Source organism: Ammospiza nelsoni, chromosome 9 (genome assembly GCF_027579445.1).
Source record: "Ammospiza nelsoni isolate bAmmNel1 chromosome 9, bAmmNel1.pri, whole genome shotgun sequence".
In the NCBI taxonomy this organism is placed as follows: Eukaryota; Metazoa; Chordata; class Aves; order Passeriformes; family Passerellidae; genus Ammospiza; species Ammospiza nelsoni.
The window spans coordinates 20,754,884-20,761,105 of NC_080641.1; positions in this window are offsets into that span (position 1 = coordinate 20,754,884).

A 6,222-nucleotide genomic window follows, 5' to 3' on the forward strand; every position below is an offset into this window, starting at 1 on the left:
CGGAAGCAGTTTCCTGTCCTTTAAAGATGTTGCAGAAAATAAAAATAGTATGACAATTTTGTCAGCATTAAAGATGCTTGGATAAACCAAGAGCAGTCAAAGACTGATAGCATGTACATAACTCCTCACACTTAAAAATAGCCTTTTACACTTCATTAATCTCAATGTTTAAGCAGATGATGGAGGTTTAGGAGTAAACGAGTGCTAGCTTTCAAGTAGATATGTTCTAAATAATTTATAGTTAAAATACATGTCAATGCTGCTACACAGACATGAAAGTTGCAAAAATCATACAGCCGAAGTGAAAATAGCTAGAGATTACAAGGAGATAGCAACAGCTATAGGGCAGGGATCATCTTCTGTCTGTACTCTGAAATGCCTGCCAGGCTTTTAGGTGGTGTGAAAACAGAGTATAAAGTAACATTTTCATGAGGCATGTGCAGCATAAAGGTCAATCAACCACATTTTTCAAACTATGTCTCTTTGTTACAACATAAATGTTGCTATTTCACAAGAGTATTTAAAAACAGATGTTATTTTAAAAGGCCAGTGTTGTATTCTCATTAAATCAATAAAAAGCCAGGAAATCCCTGGAATTAGAAAACCTATACAGCTGTCTTCCTTACCTCTTATCCGTGTGACATAGAAATGCAGATTGTGACTGCATTGTGCAGATCTTAGCAGTGAATGCAGCTTTACAAGGTGCTTAGATTGAGTCTATTTCTTCTCACTTAAAGTTACATTATGCTAGACTTAAGGCATGCTTTATTTACATGCATTCAATCTCTAGTGGGAGTTTATATACTGTGCACTGGATAATTCTCTAAGTGAACAACAGTCCAGCATCAAGAAGAGTTTCATGCAGAATACAAATAGAAAGCATTAGACAACTACCTCCCAGGGACAGTGAGTTCCCTGGGCTTACGTTGGGGATGAGGATTGGTTGATCTGTTCACCCTCCGGGGCTGTCTGGAATTATAGATCAGGGACCTTATTGTCATACCCCAGCTGCTGCACAAAGCCACTAGAAGAAAGGAGATTTACGAGTATTTCAGCAGCACTGAACAAGGGATACAGCAGCTATACAACTGGGAGTACAGTGGCTCTAAATCTGTAGGCATTATGCAAAAAGAAAATGCAGAGTTCGGCATCAAGGGAGCTCTCCCAGAGCAATAGGACATCTTTGTAAATTCTCTAAAGAATAAATTTAACAGTTATTAAAGAACAACACCCTGTTATTGCAGTCACTGAACTTTACAACACAAGGAAAGATGCAAGGGATTTTCAGAAAGACATCTGTCATTTAACAGTGACAGTGACCTCAGCACAGACAAGGAATTCAAATCCCCAGTGATGGAAACAAATTAACCCCTTGGTACACAGTGGGTTGAGAACTCCAGCATTAAGACTGCTGTGCACTCTAACAGTAGAAACAGTTTTACCACTAAGTTTTACCTTCAGCCAAGCAATAGATGGAATGAGGGATATTCTTTAAATTATAATTGCTGTACACAAAATGTTATGACATTATTTAACATATGCTACTGACAGTCAAAGAAACATAAAATTGTTTAGTTTGGCAAAGGCCTTTCAGTGTTCAACCACTAGCCTAACACTGCCAAGTGCACCATTAAACCATGACCCTAAGTGCCACGTCTACATGTCTTTTAAATAGCTCCAGGGATGGTGACACGGCCATCTCCCTGGGCAGCCTGTTCCAAAGGTTGATAAACCCCTCAGTGACAAAATTTTCCCTAATATCCAATCTAAACTTTCCCTGATGCAATTTGAGGCCCTCTCCTCTTGCTTGTCCTACTGCCTGTGACCTGGGAGAAGAGACTGGCCCCTGCCTCACTACCCCCCCTTCAGGAAGTTTTTGATAGCGACACAGTTCCCCTTGAGCCTCCTTTACCCCAGACATCCCCAGTTCCCTCTGCAGCTCGTAGGACTTGTGCTCCAGATGCTTCCCCAGCTCTGTTGCCCTTCTCTGGACATGCTGCAGCACCTCAATGTCCTTTTTATAGTGAGGGGCCCAGAACTGGACACAGTATTCAAGGTGCAACTTCACCAATGCTAAGTACAGGGAGACAACAACTGCCCTGCTCCTGCTGGCCACAACATTGCTGATGCAGGCCAGGGTGCCACTGGTGCCACTGACCTTCTTGGGCACCTGGGCACTGCTGGCTCGTGTTCAGCCACTGTCAACCAGCACCCCCAACTCCTTTTCCTTTTCTTCCACTCACCTTCCCCAAACCTATGGTAGGGCGTGAGGTCATTGTGACCTGAGGGCAGGATCTGGGACTTTGTGTTGTTGAACCTCATACCACTGGCCTCAGCACACCAGCCTGCTGAGATTCCTCTGCAGAGCCTTCCTACCCTCCAGGAGAAAGACCCCTGCTCAATTTGGGCAGAAAGCCTGCAAAATGATGGTATACTCAATCCCCCCATCCAGATCATTGAAAATGATATTAAACAGAACTGGTCCCAGTACACCCTGGCCTCCAATACTGGGGAACACCACTTGTAACCAGATACCAACTGGACTTAACTCCATTCACCACCACTTTCTGGGCCCAACCCTCCAGCCCTCTCAAGGAAAATGTTGTGGGAGACAGCATCAAAGGCCTTACTGAAGTTTAGACAGGTAACATCCAGTCTTTCCCCCATTCATTAAGCAGGTCACTGTGTTATAAGACACCAGGTTGGTCAAGTAGGACCTGCATTTCCTAAACCCCTGCTGGCTGGTGCAGATCCCCTGTGTGATTGCACTCAAGATCTGCCCCATGACCTTCCCCAGCACTGAGGTCATTCTGTCACACCTGTAGGTCCTCAGATCCTCCCTTCACCGTTCTTGTAGATGGCAAATGTGACACCAAAATTCCAACAATCTAGGCCTCCCTGTCAGCCAGGACTGCAGGTCAGCAATGGAAAGTAGGGATGAGCATTTCTGCCACCTCCCTCAGTAGCCTTTGGTAGCTCTTGCTGATCCTTTACTCACCATTTACCTTTGGATTATGGGGGCTTCTTCCTGCTGCCTGTCCCTGCCTTCCAGCTCAGGAGGCTGGCTATCCAGACAAGAATATATATATATATGCTTTTATATTAGACTGAGGTGAAGAAGGCATTAAGTACCTCAGCCTTTTCCCCATCACTTGTCATTGTTTCCTCCTACATTCAATAGAAGATGGAGAGTCTCCTTATCCTTCCTTTTGTTGCTAAATGTATTGATAGAAGCATTTATACAGAAATATATAGAAATCTTCATACTTCAAAAGGTGCAAAATTCAATTGCAGAAATAAACCCTTCACTGGAAGACATTTATAATGCAGTGTTCAGGGACTGGACACAAAAGTAGGAAGCCATCATCCTTTGAATACACCCATTTCACACAGCACTTATGTTTTACCAAGAGGGTGTTCAGTCAGTCAGATTCAGAACTGGAATACCAGAGAGATCCTGCAAATTGTGTCTTAGGAAACACTACAACACTGGCCTGCAACCTGGCCTGACTCCAAATGCTACACACAGTTTGTTATAAAGTCAGGGAGAAATACAAACTGTGACCAGAAATAAAAAACCCAGACACACAGATGTTTGTAAGGCAAGAAGAGGGACAGGCCACAGACATCACTCCATCCCAATGACTCTAGTGTGCCATGATACATATGGAGAGCAGGCCCAGATAAGAAGCTCTAAGGAGCAGGACATCCAGCACTGCTTGACCCCAACTCCCATGGTAAGGCAACTATTAACTGTCCTCCCACATGTGCAGCAGCTAATTATCTTAGCTGTGTTCTAAGACATTCAAACAGGCTCCAAAGTGTTTCAGCGTGAAAAAAAGATTGATTTACAGGTAGATTTGGAGGAACTTTAACTGATGGTTAATGATGAAGCAGCCTTACTGACAACAAAAGAAAACAAAAGGATATGGACAATCATGTTATTAGCTGGTGATGAAGGACACCTTTCTTATCACCTATCTGAAGTGAGAAGATTGAAAAGGATTATACCATAAAAGGTGTTCTTTTTTAAATGGGCCGTGTTAACACTTGTGGCCCTTCTCCCAAGCCCACACAGCTGTTCTGCTCTTCAAAATCTTTGACAAATATTCAGTTATTACACAACAGTAGGTTATGCTTATTCACAGTACATGCATTGCTCCTGCCACCATGTTACCCATCCCTAGCTTTTTTGATGACCCACAAAAACTCTCAATATTGCTGACTTACCTTCACAGCTTTGGGTACATAAAGAACTCTACAAACACAGCAACAGTTTGGAACACATGTCCTAGAGTCCACAAGGAAGATGTCCAGGGTAGACAGGAATGAAGATCATAAGTCTTCATAAAAAGAACAGGCATGTTTGTTGCAAATACCCAAATGTTTCACCTGCAGGGGACCAGAAAGGCAAGCAGGTTACTTATTCCTTGTTCTCCTGTAACACTTGGTAATCCTCAAATCATGGGGGAAAAAAAAAACCACCACCACAAAAACCCCTCAATCACACTTCTGCATACAGAAAGGACTTTATTTTAAATCAGAATCAGAGTATAGTAAGGGGTTGTGGGGTCTTAAGAAGTCTTCTCTTTTGTTTTTGTCTCAGCAGATTCTGATGCTCAAATTTACCCTCTGGATATTTACTCCTTTCCCTGTTGGCATCAGCTTTGAAGTAACAAAGAATGGGATGAGGAAAGCTTAGATTTGCAGAGTAAGATCAGAAGCTCTTTTGTATTAGATGTTGGACTTCAGTTTATACACCTTTTTATTTATACCAAAAGGCTTATTATTCATCAGCTAACTTTACTTTAAACCAGACAAATCTGTTTGAATTGAGATGCAGGACTTGACTTGAAAGAGAAATACACTATTGTAAGCCTAAAAACATGACACAATTTTAGAAATTAACTTTTAAGAAATTAAACAGATGCTATATTACTCATTTTTACATTTAGGTCAGAACAGACTTCACTGCTAAATTCAATGTAACATGCTAATCCTCTCACATCATTTGAGGGACTTCACTGCAGGCTTTTGACTCAAGAGGATGTGGGATTTAGCAAGGGTAGGAGAGATCCAACTCCCTGCTTGCTAGGGGCATTCCTTACAATAAAGTTTCTCCCTACAATCTTATATCTGAGTGGGTGAGGATTTCAGTTAGTAGGATAACCAACTGAAGAAAAGCTCTGGATCCTCTATTCTGGGGCTACTTCAAAAGAGCAGAAGACATTCTAGAAGCTGAAAAATACATTTAAAGAAAAGCTTCATTTTTTTTGTAAAAGTCTGATAGACAACAAGAAGAAAATGTAAAGCTTCTATTCAGCAAGCTGAAAACTGATTTCACTGTACAGACACAGCAACAGTTTGGAATACATGTTCTGGAGTCCACAAGGAAGATATCCAGGGTAAACAGCAACGAAGATGGTAAGTCTCCATATCTCCCACATTCTTAACTGTAACAAAAACAGGAAAAGCCAAAGCAAGAGAATCTACAGGCTTGTTTCAAGATTTCAATCCTTCACACAGCATGAAATCAAACCAAGTATTACACAAGTACGATACTAATTATCCTAGAGTTATACTGTGCAGCAAAAAATAATTGTAGGTAAAAACTCTAGTGCATTTTGGCTGCAATGCACATAAGAGCTTGCAAATATGGTAACTATGCCCTGTGAGCAAACTGCAAGGATTAGTGCCCATATTTCTTACTACTCTACTGGCTATCTTGCAAGTTCAACCCTAAAGGAAACAAAACCACAAAACTACACGTAGCATTTGTCAACACTTCTCAGAGCAAAAAGATTGAGGTAGATAGAATGTGAGACAAGTTGTATGTACTCTTCAGCACAACTATAAACCAAAAATACCATTCAGTCCTATGAAAGACTAAAAATGCCTCAGGATGTTTCCAGCAGAAATAAAAATAGCATTAGTATCATCATGCAAGTAAAAACTCTGCCACTCCTGTATAATGTGAATCACCACCTGAAACATTCCATACCATTTGACTACTCAGATAAGAGGCACCAAGCCTCCTCTACTGATTCCACTCAAGACCCTAAAAAGTTATACAGCTCATGCTGTTAATTCCTAAGATAGAGAAGAGTACACCACATGTAAACACACAGAGAGCACACTTTCCCCAGGCACACTATGAGGGCCCAAGTACTTACCTGTCCTGGCAGGTGGACTCTGAATATATAAAAACTCAGCAATAAATGA